Source organism: Ambystoma mexicanum, chromosome 1p (genome assembly GCF_040938575.1).
Source record: "Ambystoma mexicanum isolate Mex_15411 chromosome 1p, UKY_AmexF1_1, whole genome shotgun sequence".
In the NCBI taxonomy this organism is placed as follows: Eukaryota; Metazoa; Chordata; class Amphibia; order Caudata; family Ambystomatidae; genus Ambystoma; species Ambystoma mexicanum.
Window position 1 is genome coordinate 52,935,814 of NC_090921.1, and position 16,984 is coordinate 52,952,797.

The 16,984-nt window shown below is 42.7% G+C and overlaps 1 long non-coding RNA gene across 2 annotated transcripts in view; it reads right to left on the minus strand.

Annotated features, from left to right (window-relative positions):
* Positions 1-16,984, minus strand: part of LOC138566020 (uncharacterized) — a 168,642-nt gene that overhangs the window by 55,588 nt on the left and 96,070 nt on the right. The window lies entirely within an intron of this gene.

A 16,984-nucleotide genomic window follows, 5' to 3' on the forward strand; every position in this document is an offset into this window, starting at 1 on the left:
CCTTTTGGGAACCCCACACACAATTAAGACTACAAGTGACAGTACAAATTCACCTTTGGTACAAGCCTGTACTACACAGTAAAGTGGTAGCAGTGGCTGAGAAGCCAGGCTTATCTCAAGAGTAAGTGAGCAGTATCAAATAGTTACACAAAGGACAGCAATTACTATGGTTCAAACAAACACTGACGAGTAAAAGAATATAAATTTATTTATACATCAGTTATAAAACATTTTACTATTATCACGCAGTTGAAAAATAAAAATCTTAATACACTACACACCACCCAATGACTTCTGGACAAATTAAGCTCAAAATGAAGTGTGAGCAAAATGGAACTCCAGCAATTTAAAAGGGAGGGAAAGACAAAGTTAGACAAAAGTTGAGCAGCACCAACAAGTAAGTAAGCAGGGCAATCTAGAAAAGGCAACGGTGAGGAAATCAATTCAAGAGACCAGGACCAAAGTCAATCGACTAAAGTCTTTGCAGAGGATCACTCATTTCTTGCGGTTAGGTCTTTGCCAAGAGATCAGAACAAAGTAGGTTGGATGACAAGTTACTTTAAAGAATAGAGAAGGACAAGCCCTCTTATTGGAAAAAAGATTTCAAGCACTTTTACTGTGGTCGGACAGAAAGAACGACCGGATTTGAACAGTACCTTAAATGGAGAAGACGGCTGTAGCTGAGCAGACGTTCCTGGCAGGTCCTGCAGGCTCACGGTTCCTGACGTGACTGTCGGACTGACACAAAGTAGGAAGACTGGAGGGTCCTGATCTGCCCAGGGAAGAAACCAGCAGCAGAGCAAAGCAACAAATAAAAGGTGCGCTACTTGAAATCCAAGCAGGGTCCGGTCTTCCTGGCTATATGGTTCACTGTAGGTGTGCACAGCAAATTCGACCAGAGGAGGGAGGCCTGGGTTGCAGTTTGGCGAACTGGTTGGTCCCACCAGCTCAAGGGGAGAAGATTCCTTGCAGATCTTCCCTGTCGTCGAAGTTTGGAGATTCGGACCCGCAGCAGGGCTTCACCAGGAGGTTCAGTTGTTGTAGAACTTCTCTTCTGTCAGCTTCTGCTTTGGTTCTCTCGATCCAGTGGCAACTCTGCCTTCTCAGTCTCTGAGACCTGCTTTTTATGCAGTTTTCCGCCATTCACACAGCCTGGCTGTCAATCACACAGCAGGGTGCCTGTCCCGGCAGGACAGTCACCACAGCCAATCACACTGAGTGTGACATGGGTCTCCAAGGAGACCCTGTGCAGGGAGTATCAAACCCCTCCCTCACATTTAAGTTTGAGGCTACCAAGATAGCCTAAACAGTACCAAGGCTATTTAAATAAACCGCGGTAGGAAAAATATGGTAGATACCACTGCCACCAGCCAAATCCTAATGAAAAGGGAAAGAAATAATGTTCCATGAGAAACAGAAAGGGATAACTATTAACCCTTTCCAGAACTCTATGTAAGATAGTTTTTACTGGGTCTGTGGATTTAAAAGACTAATAAAGTCAATGGCAAATTTACGTGTTCTGGGAGACAGTAGTCAGTCCCAGAAAATGGAGTTTAAAGTGGGAAGTCTGAAAAAGACAACCCTGTGTCACTGCACTGAAGGTGCTGTGTAACACATTAAAAAGATGATGCCTATGGAGTAGATGAGGCTCCACAGTCTATGAACACAAAAAATGTTAAACACACAGCAAAACACATGTAAGAGTGGGAAAAAAGGCTCTTTAACTCACAACGCTAAATAGGGACCATCATCAAAGGGAAACTGCTAAAAAACGAGAATAGAAACAACTGAAACCTAATGAACTAAAACATGGCCAGAAGAGGAAATAAAGGATTCTACTGCAATTCACGATAGAACAATATTAACTCGATGGAACTACATAACCTTGCACCAAAGGACACAAATTACCCCTACTACCAACTCTCTAATACTCTGCATGGAGTATTGACACTCTTACCTCCGCTGCAGAGACGAAAAACGAAAACCACTGCAAACTATTCACATTCCACAACACCAAACATGAAACTAAACCAATCAAACAACCAATCACCCCATACACCCTCATACCCCTACCAACTAAAAACAAACGAGCACACATTAACCGTTCTTTCCGAAATAAAGCTACCAACACCATATCAAGCTCGCTTGAGCTTTTCCCTCTCAGTCCCACTAACTAAGCCCCCCCAGCCCTCTTTCATGTTCAGATGCGGCAAAGTGCCTTCAGACCATGAAAATGGCAGCAGTGTGCAGTATAAATCTCAATAACGTAACATAACCGATGTCATTCCAAGAGCCATGTAACCAGGCTGTCATCTTATCCATTTGATAGCACTCTACAGTACAGCGCTACTGTTAAAAGATGCCAGTCTGGCTACCCAAACGCTGTAAACCACTTTGCTGCGCTCAAGCTAGGTCTGCACTTCATGCAGTAAAATAAAACATAAAAAATAAACATTTGCATTACTTTATGTAACCATTTGCCTTGGGCCAACGGCATAGGTCTAATCCAGGACTAAGCTTTAAATGCCCTAGCTGCTAATCAAATATGATGCACTGTGTGAGGTAGTGTGTATGATCACTCCTACTCTCAATCGTCATAATGTCTTTCATCCAGGAAAGCACCTCCACCCAAAACATTTGCACAACTTTACACCAGTCCCAAAATACGGTCTGCCTTCCCCTGCTCGTTCCAATGTACTTCTGCAACTCTGGGGAATATCCTACCCAGTTTGGCTCGGGGTAGCTGCCACCTAAATAAGAGCAAATTGAGCAGATTGAGAATCCATACACGTTTTAGGAGACCACAGGTCCTCTATTTCTGCACTCATTCCCATTTTAGGATATTTTGCCTTGAGGACACCCTTCTATAGAGCCTAGATCAGCCCCTTAGCCGTTAGAGGTCTTTCCAGTGCACCTCAGATGTGTATCTGTTCAGAGGCTGAGAGTCTGGAAATATGAGGTTTACACTTTTTCTTTGGAGTGGGAACCTCTCAGCAGAAGGTAGAACCATGCTAGACCATGCACTGGTGTAACTAACTATAGCTGAATGCATCATACGTCAATTGTGCAGTCGTGCTACAGAAAACAAGCATATATATTTACATGTGCCCATGCAGACTTCGCTTCAAATGGAAGGGCCAGCGATACACGATATCCAAAGAAGACAAAATCTCTGAACTGATGGGAGAAGATGGGGACAAAAGAAGTAGCAAAGCAGAATCCAACAGTGACAGCACTGCCCAGGAGGGAAAAATGGAAGATGGGGCACCCATACCCAAAAGGGAGGAACAATGGGGTTAGAAATGCAGACCCCACTTGAGTGGACTGGCTGGGGGGGGAGACACTAAACAAGACAGAGAGGGGCCGAGACCTCTGCAATGACCGAAGGAATCGTCAAAAGTAAGATGGGTTCATTTTAACGGCGTCAACCCGAACTGAAACATAAGCGAAGCATGGAGGTAATCTCGGCCAACCAATATTCAAAGAATGGGGGAGAGGGACAATGGGAAGGAGTGAGAATTAAGTCATTTATCCCGCTTGAGAGACAAAACCCGGTCGAGTACAGTAGTACCATTTTCGTTTCAATGTTGGGGTTAATAGTTGAGCGAGGAGAGTTGGTTTATGCTGTTTATTAGGAAGTGGGCGGGGTGAGCGACAAGAGGTCCAGATCACAGATATGGAAGAATGATATGGTTATGGTTGAGGTTCCAACATACTGCACAAAACTGATTACGGACTATGGCTGACATGAAACTAGTCACATTAAATACCCATGGTCTAAATTTGCCAATTAAGAGTGGTTGATTATGAGGCGGCTGACAGAAATGCAAGCCTCGGTGGTATGGGTACAACTCACTTACTCTCAGGAGACGAATCCCGCTGAGACATAGGGCATTCCCCACACAGTTTCTGGCTCCCATCGGTACCAAAAAAGGGGGGCAGGAATCCTGATTGCCTGATTGCGAAGGCGGTGCAGTTCAACAAACCGTTCGTACATCAAGACCTGGAGGGACGTTACCTGGTTCTTGGATGGCATTTCATGGGACAACCAGTAACTTTGGTCTATGGTCTCGATATATACACCAACCGAAAAGCAAGACCAATGCCTGACCGATTTTTTGGGCAAACTGGCATGGTGGTGTGTAGGACTAATACTGATTGGGGGTAATTTTCACTGTGTGATGGACACCTCGTTGGATAAAATCCTCCCTGCCACCCTCAAAGACAGCAAACACAGGCAAGCACAAGGACTCTTTCTTAGAGAACTACACCTTATAGAAACCTGGTGGTTCTTCCATCCATTGGACAGAACATATACACACTATTCTGCAGCACACATAGACTTATCACGTATAGACATGATCCTGGTCTCGGACACATTAATTCCACAAATCACTGGGCTAGAGATTGGGATGCAATATTTGACAGACGACACATGAGTTACGCTCCAAGCAGACCCAATAGTGTTCCCCCCTAGTCATCGGAAACTGTGGTGGCTAAATGAGCTAAAATTAAGGGACTTAGATCTCAAGGCTCACATGGAAACAACCTTGAAGAATTACTTTAATGAGAACAACAAGCCCAGGATGGACTGGCACACAATATGAGATGCCATTAAGGCAGTGATTTGGGGTGAATTCATAGCCCAAACCGCACACTTTTTTTGTGAAAGAGAGATAATGAAACAAAGGTTGGAACAGGATGTGGGGGTGGCTGAGGTACAACATATAGCAACAGGGTCACAAAAGACCTGGAGAGAGCTCATGAAGGCAAGGGCAAAATTAGAATCACACCTTGCAGATAGATCCACACAAATCTTTATACAGACAAAACAAACTTATTATATAAAAGGGGAAAAAGCCAATTGGTTCCTTGTGGAAAAATTAAGAAAACAAAGATCCAAAAATTAAATTAGCCAGCTTGAAAACTCATTGGGCAAACTTAAACGAAGGGAATCTGAAAAAGCAGATATAATGCATTCATTCTTCTTATGGAATCTCGACAAAGAAAATGTAGACGGGGAGGCTCAACATGTTTTTCTGAGAGGCCTGGACTTGCCGCAGATCCCGGAGGAGGATAGAATGTTGCTCAACGCTCTGAAAAACAGAGAAGGAGCAGCGTCGGGCCATAGGGTCTATGGTGGGTAATAAAGCACCGGGGCCAGATGGATTTGGGAATGTATATTAAAAAACTTTCCAGAACATATGGTAGGCCTGATTACCAGACCTTTTAATCAGATAAGAGAAATCGGGCTAATTGCTAATGACATGGGATCCTCCACCAAGGTGCTACTCTTAAAACCTGGAAAGATACACCGAATTGCGGAAGCTATCGTCCAATCTCGCTACTAACTGGGGATGCAAAGCTGTATGTGAAGATACTAGTGCAGAGACTAATGGGGATCTTACCAGGGATCATTCACACAAATAAAGCATGATTCATATTGGGGCGACACACAAAAGATAACATCCGGAGAGCGGTAAATGTTGCATAATGGGGCCGGAGGTCCTCAAAATAGCTGTCCATGCTGGCATTAGATGCAACTTCGATAGCCTAGATCGGAATTTCCTAAAAATAATACTGGATAAGTTTGGGTGTGGGCCGATCTTCCCTGGCATGGTCTTATCTAACTACTGTATCCAGACCAATAGGTTATTGGTGAATGGACAACTTTCCAACAGCATCCCCATACGAAAATGGATGCAACAAGGATGCCCGCTATCCGCACCGTTATTTGCCATAGCCCTGGAGCCGTCAGCGCGGGCTGTCAAGGCACATCCAGAGATACAGGGTTTCATATCAGTAAGCGGCATACACAAAATATCATTACATGCTGATGAAGTACTTTTATTTTTGCAGAACACAACATGCTTATGAGGGGTCATGAGGCTATATCATCTACTGGACAGTGCAGGTTTGGGTGACATCTTGCCGTACATATCGAAATGGGAACAAGACCTTGGGGAACCAATAATGGAAGAAATGTGGGGTCAGATTTGGCATTGTGCCATGAACATTTCTAAATGTGTGTCAGTTAAGGATTCAACATATAAGATATGCTTCAGGTGGTACATGACACCACACCGACTAAACTCCATCAATCCTGACTACCCACTTTATGTTGGCATGACTGTGGCTTAACTGGGGACTTGGGACATATGTGGTGGTCGTGCCCCACAGCAAACATTTATTGGAAGGAAATCTTGAGCCACATCAAAGATGTAACAAAGGTTCAACTGCCTTTAAATCCAGTGGTGGTGCTGCTAGGTGCCACGGTGGAAGGGGTTTATCCTTTCAATCCAGTGGTGGTGTTGCTGGGCGCCACAGTGGAGAGGGTTTATCTTTTAAATCCAGTGGTGGTGTTGCTGGGTGCTACGGTGGTAGGGGTCTATCCTTTAAATCCAGTAGTGGTGCTTCTGCGCGCCACAGTGGAAGGGGTCTATCCCTTCAATCCAGTTGTGGTGTTGCTGGGTGCTACAGTGGTAGGGGTTTATCCTTTAAATCCAGTGGTGGTGCTACTGGGCGCCACAGTGGAAGGGGTTTATGATGCCACTGGAAATAGTGTCGCCCTTATCACCCACATGCTGTCTCCTGCAAGGATACCTTTCGCCCGCTCTTGGCAAAACAAACAAGGGCCCATTGTGGCTAGATCGTGGGGAGTGATGGCGATGGAGAAAGTGATGGCCCTAGCTAATGGCACTTATCAAAGGTTTTGGAAACTTGGCTCCCATGAATTTGTGGCAGATAAGGAGCAGAACTATTTCAGACCAAGGGTGCTCCGCAAATTCTCTGTTATCTGAAAACAGTCAAAACTCAATGACAATGGACCTAATATGATAAGGGAACCCAGAACCGACCAACAATGAAGGACCTCTATCACCTCACCTTTACCTCAAAAGTTTGGATGGGATACGGGGGAGGAGAGCGGGAGGGGCAGCGGCGGGTTGGGTGGGAGATACTAAAGTTAAAATGTTATGGACATTGGTGGTTACATGATACAAAGAAGGGAACCAAAGAACACTGGGAATATGTCAAATGTTGTAAGCTTCCAATACGCTTCTGTTGCTCATTACCTACTAATTAAAGTTTGTGAAAAAGTAAAGTAAAAAGTAAAAAAAAAAAAAATATGCTTTTCTGGTAAACTGCACCCTGGTGGAAGGATTTTAACATCAGAGTGCAGTTCACAAGTCACTCTTCTGTCGATAACGTACATAGGGTTCTGTGAATAGCTCCCCCAGTGTTCTATGTGGTGTGTACTGATGAAGCGCTTAGGTGATGAGACTCTCCAGTGCAATGCTGGCTCTGTCCATTCCACTTCATGCCTGCCACCTCCCCATTCACCTCAGGAGAACTAGATCCTGGTGGTGTTTCAGTGTTTTCACATCAGTCTCCATAATCACCAACATCACTCTGCATCTGCTCTTCACTCCAGATCTACATTGGATCTGGTTATCCATCTTAAGGGCTTCTTTATTCTGATGATGGAGCAGCTCCCATCAGTTTAGCCATTGGTTACCCATGCTGTCTGCGAGATTTGAATGTATTAGGTTCTGTCATCATTCTTTTCACACTGGCCTGACTTAAGCTGTCTAAATGAACAGAGTTGTGCCTTTCTGCTAGATTATGCACCGGTGTAAGGTCTGCAACTATTGTTGAGTACATCAGGAGTTAATTTAGCAGACGTGCTGCAAAGAATTGCATGTCTAAACAGAATGTCCACAAATGAGTCTTGTGCCTGTAAGGGGTGTCTTCTGCTAAAGCAAAGCACATTGCTCCTCTTGTTTACTCAGTGGACATATTTCAAGTCAGTTAACAGAAGCAAGAGAATGGCCACCCAGCAGGAACCGTAGCAGGACTAATAATTGAATCCCTTACAATCATTTGGGCTTCCGGCCATCTAGAGTGACAGAATATGTTTCACTGTTCATTAGAGAGGAGCTGCTGCACTTTCTGGACAATAGAATGCCAGGCTCCCCATGCCTCTTGGTATGTGACCAGGGTTTGCTATGGCTAACCACACCACCATATTGAAGCACCTGAATTTGCACACTACATTCAAGACCACACCATTGCTCCTGCATAAGATAGTGCCACGTCTTCTATTCTTCTTCCCTGACTACCTTCCCTAATCTGCTTCTGCTCGCAACCTTGCTGTCGTCTTCGACCCATCTCACAACTTCTAACTCTTCATCGCGAAAATAGACCAGACATAGTCTCCTCAACATCAAAACAATAAAACATTGTCTTACTTTCACACTGCAAAGCACCTAATCTCCCCTTTAGTACTCTCTCTACTGTGAAAGTCTACTCTAAGGCCTTCCCAACTATGTTTTTTCACCTCTTGACACAGTCTTCACCTTTCCTGTCCATTCATTCCACAACCTTCACTGCTTCACCTCCACCTCCACAGCCTGTCATCAGTCAGGACGGTTGACAATGCAATAGAGGGCATAGTATAAACTCATTCCAATCATTTTCAAAACGTTATACGAAGTTGCCCCACCCTATCAATCGGCCAAAGTCACTCCCTTCTCTTCCCCTCACTCCCTTAGATCATCCTCGGCTCACTGTCTTGCTGCCTCTCATACTCTTTTGCCTCCCCTCTCGTTTGAGCTCTCTTCTTCTCCTCACTCCCTTACTATGTAATGATCTTAATCACCGTCTCTGCACTAAGCTCACTCTCTCTTTTTAAATTCAACCTCCTTGCTCTCCTACTTTTGAAAAAAACATTTGCATAGCATTCTACGCCATCACATCTCCCTGTTCTGCTCTCCTCCTACATTTCTACGGCAAAACACTTATCCCTCACCCCTTCATTCTAAAACTTCACTCCACTATCCCGTTCCTTCATCAAGCCCTACTGTCCTTGTGCTTCACTCATGTTTCTACTGTTAATGATCCAATCCCATCCCCAGGCGCTTTAGAGTAAGGCGAATCCAATACATACAGTTGTGATGTTCTGGGGGATAGAGGGGTGTATAAAGAGACCCTGAACGAACACAATACCATTAAAAATGTAGATGCTTTGACTTAGTGCACGCATATACACAGGCACCATTTAGTAGGTATGGTAGACACATTTGGGTCTGCATGACTGCACAGTAGACACAGACCACAAACCTAACGAAGAAACCTGAATAGGCCCAATCGCTGATGCTGTTAGCCTCCAGAGAAACTCTCCTTTGTTCCACAACTGTTGTCAATACGTGTTATCTTGAGAAGGAATGTGCCTGCAAGGCCCTGAGACATTACCAGGAGCTTTACAGTGCATATTCATCGCAGCCAGGCCAAAGCAGGCCTCCGACCACCACCCAGTCAACCATGAGTTATGGCACCCACAACTGCCCCAGTCCACGACCCCAGACCCAAACCACAAACCCACTGGCAATAATAGATCTAAAAGCACACAACCCTTCCACCTTATTTCATAATGACAAGATTAGGGAAGCGAAGAATAAATTATAGTCCAAAGTGACGGTGGTATCCTTGCGTGCAGATAGTGCGAAACAGAATGAGTGAAGAATGTGTGGGTCAGCCTGACCTCAAGACTCCCACTGGGTCAGTCCCCGAGATTCCCAGGTGCACGACATAATGATATAGTAGCATTGTTTCAGATAGTAACGAATTACTAACTCAACCTTGGTTCCCTGGATATGATGAGCCTAGCAGACCCCACGTGATGGAAGTTGGACAGATGGGGCAAATGGCCTGGCATCTCCTATGGAGTCGGCTGACCACGCATAATTTCTCACCAACCAGCCACGCAGGTTCTTACTGTATATGTTTACGTCACTGATGATGATTTTTTTCCTTATAACATTCTGCTTGTACTGTTTTTCGGCAGAACGTTCTTGAGCAGCAGAGTTCTTTAATGGCATAGGGATTTTTATGTGATTAAAATGTGTAATCCTTGCAAGGATCTCTTGACCTTTTTTCCCCAGGGGGTTATATTTTTTCTGGCTGTATTGCTTTCCCTGTAATTTCCAATGAGTAAGTAAATCAATACTATTGCACATCCATAAGTCTTTTGTAGGCCCTTATACCTTTAGTATATTTCCTAAAGCTTATTGAATTGTACAGACTTTGAGGGTGCTTACTTTTAGTTCTCGCCCCGGCCCCCTTCGATTGTCACCAGCAATCTTGTTTGAAAATATCCTTCTTATTTCTTGAAGCCCTGACAGCGTTTCTTCTTTTGTGCAGTTTTCCCTTTGGGCACTGGCTGCTTGGAGCCCCCCTGCGCCAGTCACTCAGATCCCCAGGGGCTTTCCCCTTTTCCTGATTGTGGAGCTAATTTCTTGTCTTGTGGCCCTCTTTATATGTCTTGCAGGATTCCGCTAACATCCACCTTGGTTCTGCCTGACCACCGGTCTACATCACTCCCATCTGACTCAGGAGAGCCGAAAGGTCTGTTATATGTCACGCTTTTAAACCAGGCGTCTGTGGATCCACCGCCTGCCAGCTCAATCGCTTCACTGCATTGTGCCTGCTTATGGGCTGCACCATCCTGACATACAAGGCCATACTCTGTTCAACCGTGGTCCCCAAGCTGGCTCTGCACTTTGTAAGCAAAAGGTTCTATTGGCATCTTGGCCAAATGTATATTTATTTTATCCTTGTCAGTAAAGTTCTCTAACTGAGCAATATTTTACTTTTTGAAAGTAATTTTACATTTTCTAATTTCATCGGGACTTAATTATATATATATTTTTTTTTTATTTATTCAAACCGTTGTTTATAGTTTGATTAACAAACTTTCACAACATCAATATTCTTACATTCCACCATTTTTCATACAGTTTTCATACCATCATCATATACATTTTTAAATGTGCAGTCTTTTCCAATAAAAGGGTTCGATTTGTTCCCATTTGACAACCAATCTTAAAAAGGAAACACTCTGATTTTCCACAGTTTAAAAAGTAACGGTTCCCCGCTCATAGCCCATTGTTTCAAACTTACTTTGACAATTCACATAAAAACTGTGCTGCAAATCAAACGAGTCTATTGTCAGGTTCCCTGTTTTTCAGACTCTTCTTCATTTAGCAGTTTTTGTTTTGGGACTACACTATTTGATTGGGTTAGATGTAATTTTTCTAATTGATCATTCACTAGGGTAACCAGGCGCGTAGTTCTCAATATAGCTTTCGTTGAGTATCCCCACATGCATGCCGTCCACAGCCATTCTCTACTTTCTGCTGTATCATGCTCATAGTTGGTTTCAAATATTTCGTTTCGTTGTAAATTGAAATAAGTACATTGAATGGTCAAGTGTTTAAGTGTTTCGTAAGAGTCTGCCCCATTGCATAGTCTGCATGTACCACTAATCCCAGTTTCCTCTAGGTTTGACCAGTTTTTTATTCTTTGTAATGTCGGCAGTTGATTTAATTTAAATCTTAGATAGATACCTCTAGCTATGGGGCACGGAAATTGTTGAAGGTAAGTCTTGCGCGGACAGCGCGCCGTTGCAAATTTACCAGCTTCTTTGTATAACTGATATTTTTCCATAGCGTTTATGGTTTTACACCAATCGTGGGCATATAGTCGATTTTTGATGTGTGCTTGGCGATATTCTAAGTCAGCTGAAGTCAATTCCATTTCATTCAAAAGAGCTTCCATTTTTTTGTAGTAATTTACAATGGAAGTTGGATTACAGTTTTTAATCATCTTCCCCAGGTCTTCATATAAGGAATTGTTGGGGGGAAAAAGCATTTTAGCATAATTTGTAAGTTGTCGCCAGTTGTATCGGGCGGATAATGATATCAGTCCTAATTCTTGTCGTAGAACTGCATTTGGAAGTGAGTTAGCTAGAAGCAACACATTTTTCCAAATGCAGCCCTGTAATTGGTCTAGAAATGGATTTATTTTAGCCAGGCACATATCAAGGGCATATAATAGAATTGCCTCGACTTTAAGAGTATAGAACTCAAATAATGGAGCCAGAGAAAACTTACAGTATTTCACTAGAATCATGCGCATTTGAGTCGTTAGTATTTTTGCTTTTTGGTTCAGATGTATTTTTCCACATTGCTAACGCAATTGAGTCAGAAATTAAGTAGCCTAAGTATCGAATTTTAGCCGTCCGTGGGATAGAAATCTGTCCAATAGTCCAATTTCTGGGGCATATTTTTTTCTTTAGGTTATTGAGCAGGAAGATATTTGATTTATCTGCATTAAATTGCAGATTGTGAGATGAACAATAAACGGCAAACAATGAAAGCTTCGTTTGGAGGCCTGACGGAGTTCGATCAAAGATTAGTATATCATCCGCAAAAGCTAACCACTGGATTTTAAGTTCGCCTAGTCGTACAGGATAGCTAATTTTTTGTGTCCATATTTCATTGATATTACAGAGATATATATTAAACAGGGTAGCAGCCAGATTGCATCCCTGTTTAACCCCTAATGTGGTCGAAATGGGTCCCGTGGTGGCTCCAGCCATATTAACTCTGATAAAATATACAGTGTTGGTGTGCAGTTTTGCGATTAAGTAGACAAGATGATCAGGAATTCCCATTGACCGCATTTTTCTGCCATAGCAGACCACATAGTACTTTGTCAAAGGCTGCAGTTAAATCCACTGAAGCTATATATATTGGCCCTGTGTTCGGAATCTTCGATTTCGCAAGTATGTGGGCCATCAGTGTTGCGTTAAGGGAAGTTCCCATCTGTGCTCTGAAGCCGATCTGGAATCGGGATAAAATATTATTTGTTTTCAAGAATACTTGGAGTTCCCATAATAGTAAAATAGCAAATACTTTGGCAGATGCATCTATCAAAGCAATTGGCCTATAGTTCGCTGGATTTCTCCTATCCCCCTTTTTGTAAATGGGAACGATAATAGAACCCAGCCAAGAGGACGGAATTACCAAGGACACTAATATTTTATCAAATTGGTATTTCAAAATATGAGACCAGAGTAAAGGTTGTCGTTTCAGAACACAGGGAGGGATCCCATCCGGGCCAGCTGCCTTTTAATAGTTCAGCACATTGATGGCACATTCAATATCTTGAAGTGACCAGGGAATTAGAGGCAATTTTGTAGTAGGAGGAATAATAGCATTTATGTTGGAAAAACATGTGGGTACTGCATATTTTTCCTCATAATATTTCTCCCAAATTGCAGCAGAAATCGTTGAGGCTTGGCTCTTGTCAAGTTTGGAAGCATCCGATCGCAAGATTGCCCATGTTGATCTCCGATCGTTGCGACATAATGAATGGATTATCTGTTGATTAATCAAATTTTGTTTGTGGCTTTTGATATTTTTGCATTTGTTACGATAAGTGGTACAGATTGAAGTTTTCATCTGAGTGTATTCGTCCACCGTGCAAATGTGTTTTTTTTTATTTTTATTAAGCTACGTAATTCTGCATTTTTTTTCCGTTTTGCTACTATAATATCTGAGCATCTCTTAGATGAGATTGTTGTGTTCGCATTACTGTTTGCACTATGTGTTCGAGCCAGTAGTTGCATTAGCGTCTGCACATAGTTTACTAGAGCTCTGTAGTTTAATTGCAACATTCCATGACTGTCCAGCGAGTCGTCAAGCCATTTGTCCATATGGGCATTGACCCTATCGCATAAGCGATTATTCCATCTTATAGAGAGTTGTGGTCTATCGCATTCCAATAGTCCCTGTTTCGGATCCTGAGCCAGTTTGGTCATATTTATAAATAAAGTGAGTGAAATTAACATATGATCTCCGAGTCCAGGGTCAGTTATAAGAGTGTCTGAACAACAGTTTAACAGATTTGCAGAAATAGCAAAATAGTCTATCCTGGATCTGAGTGTGCCTCTCTTCCAAGTATAATCAAGTCGTGTGTTTTGGAAAGAAACAAATGTTATATCCCAAGATTCCAAGTGCAGATTCCACTTTTCTCCACTTCCATATGCTGTTTGGGATGGTTCGTTAGCTGATCTGTGAACCAATTTCATCTGACATTCAGCGTTAAAGTCACCGCCAATAATTATCCTACATGCCATGTATTTGATCAGTACTTTGTCTAAGAGCTTGTCCAAGTGGTCAAGTGCGTCATTAATGTTAACACTGTTTGGGTTATGATATAGGGAAACACATAAAAAAAAGTCCTCCGGAGAGGATTGAAAGGATATAACAACAGCTATATACAAAGGTGATTCATACACTTCCTGAATATGAAAGTGTAGTTGAGTATTAATACAAATAGCAGTACCACCATATGGACGACCACTGGGACCTCGTTCAGCCTTTTTTTGCAGTACTAAAAAACCAGACAGTGAGATATTATGTAATGCCATAGTTTCTTGACATAGCAATATATCACAGTTTGTGTCATTGGATTTGTTATTAAACCAAGAAAAGAGATTAGAAAAACCACATGGGTTCCATGAAATTATAGTAAATCTGTAAGGCTTAGTGCTTGGGAATATTGTCCATTGCAGGATTTAGTGAGGTAGCCAGTGAGGTTAGCCAGGACCAGTCCTTACTAGCATTGGATAAGGCAACCAGTTGGCTAATTACTTCCGGATGAATACCGCCCTGATCTTTGAGGGGTATTTCGTTCCCGGGGGGTGGAGAGGGTTCTCTCAAGGGTGTTTCATTAAACACTATTGCCTCATCAAGGATTTCGAATGGTGTAAGTTGGAGTCCAATCATGGTGAGTTCAGTCCTATGTTGCCAAATCAGATTTGAGATAATGGTGGATTGTACCTTACATACCATCCTAAAGTTTTGGATTTGGGGCAGAGTGATCCATTCTATATCATTGGACTGCAGCGTCCTAAAAGCTGGAATTTGTTTGAATATTTTCAGCAAGGCAGTGCGATTTAGACGCTTATTTCCATATGTGTTGGGATCAGTTTCCCATCCAAGAATGGTAGGTATCAATATGTTGGTATCGGTCCTATATTTTAGGGTGTCCATACCGTCAGAAGGTAGCTCGCCCACCATTGGACATTCCTTTTGCGAGACATTGTGTATGTTTATCCGCTCATGCTCCTCAGAATTTAACTCCCTTCCCATGGGATGAATAGGATGAAAGTGAGCATTTTTTTCCTCTAGTTCTGTACTTTGTGTTTCTGATACACTGTGTGTGGAAGAAGGATGTGGTAATTTATTGCCTGCCAATGGTACTTTGGTCGGAATGGGCTTAAAAAAGGCTGATAATTGTGTTTGAGCAGTATTTATTGGCTTGGATTGGGGCACAGGAGGTCCACAAAGAGTACTTCCTTTTGATTCTTTGCGATTACACACATCTTTTCTTCCCTTATTGCTTATAAATGGCGTGCCCATCTCTCTGCTTTTAGGGGGGACTGTAATGCTTCCTTTAGTGTGTCTGTGGAGGCATGTTTGGGAGTACATAAGACATTTACTGAAGGTTGTTTAACTTCATGAATAGGAGTGACACTTTGTACTGCACTATTATTTTTATTTTGGTTATTATCATTTTTCTTTTTTGTGTTTATTTTTGGAATAGGGAGTTTCTCCTCGGACAACAGAGATTGCCTTCCTTCCTTTCGCTTTAGGGCTCTAAGAAATAGGCGCTTTTCTTTTCGTGAGGTAAAGAATTGTCCAGCACTAGCTGAGTCACCCATTTTAGCCTTGCTTTTTCCATTTGGGCCCATTTGGTCAATGTCAGACTCCATAAAGAGGTTGGTCAGGGCCAAAGGGCTATCCGGATGACAAATTGGCTCTACCTCTAAGTTCTTTAGCATTTCTTTTTCCTCCATTACGCTTTCAACCGGATTAGTTTGAACAAAAAAGAGTAATTGTTCTATTTTTTCAGAATTCTTGCTAACCATTTGACATAACTGGGCATGAGTGAGGATGTGACACTGCGTCGTCGCCTGAGAATTGGCAACAGTTTGAGCAAAGGATTGCGGAAATAAATATTTATGCAACTGAGTTGAGGGCATGGTGGCTCCAACTTCCCCTTGTTCGTTCGTTTCAGTTTGTGTAGCTATGTTTTCTGTTTCTACCTTTGATATGGTATCCGTTTTTACAGATGATTGTGCAATATTACTAGGATATGTACCCTCATTTCGGAGAGATTCAGCAAAAATGTATCCCTCTAATTTGTTAAGTTTGAATAATATTTGATTCAGCGATGACTTGCAATCCCTAAGCTCATAATGAGTGTAGTCGTGACCCTTGTCCAGTAAATTCAGTATGCGTGTTAGAACTGGATAAGAGGCCTCTAAGGATTGCAGGTCATCTGAGGGATCCAGTAGATCAAAACCTAAAGGAGGCATATCAGGCTTCAAGGTAGGAGAAGAGGATGCTGCTGCTGCCATTTGAGCTGATTTTGAAAACAACAGAGGTAGCTCCATAAGGGGTTCCATTTTGGTTGCGGAATTACTAGACCTCACAGTGCAGGGGATGAAATTAGAGGTGTCCAAAGACGCCTTTTCTCTGCAATGCAGGTGAACATCAGCTCTTTTATGGCTCTGTACGTTAACCAGCGTGGAAGGACCATCGGACAGGCGGACCCGTTTTTCAAGGGCCGCAAGAACTGCCGGGGCAAGAATGGAATTGTCAGATGGTGAGATGTTCCCTGCATTGTTCGATACCTCCCCCATACTTGTTGGTTCATCCATTCGCATACTCATGAAACTCTTCCTAGAAGAGTGCGAATAACCTGGACCACCCTCTCCAGTATCATTTGATACTTTCGGCATAACTGGCGCTTCTACGTCCCCCATGCAGTGTGATCGTGCATATGCAAATGCCACTTCGTGGCAAATTGTGTCATTAACCACTTCGAGTGATCGGCCAGATGGATTAGTTACTGCGACCTGGTTTTGGTCCATAATAGTCGTCCCAACAATTGGTACCAAATTGGTAAGGGCTATTGTTTTTTTTGTTTTTTTAAAATATTTTTTGTTGTCTTCAGTTTTACAAGGGGGGCATCCGCTACGTAAGGAATAAACCATAGGGACTATGCTGCGAGTGTATCACTGCCCTTTAGAAGAATGTGAACTTACAAAAAACTTACGTATTAAGTGCAA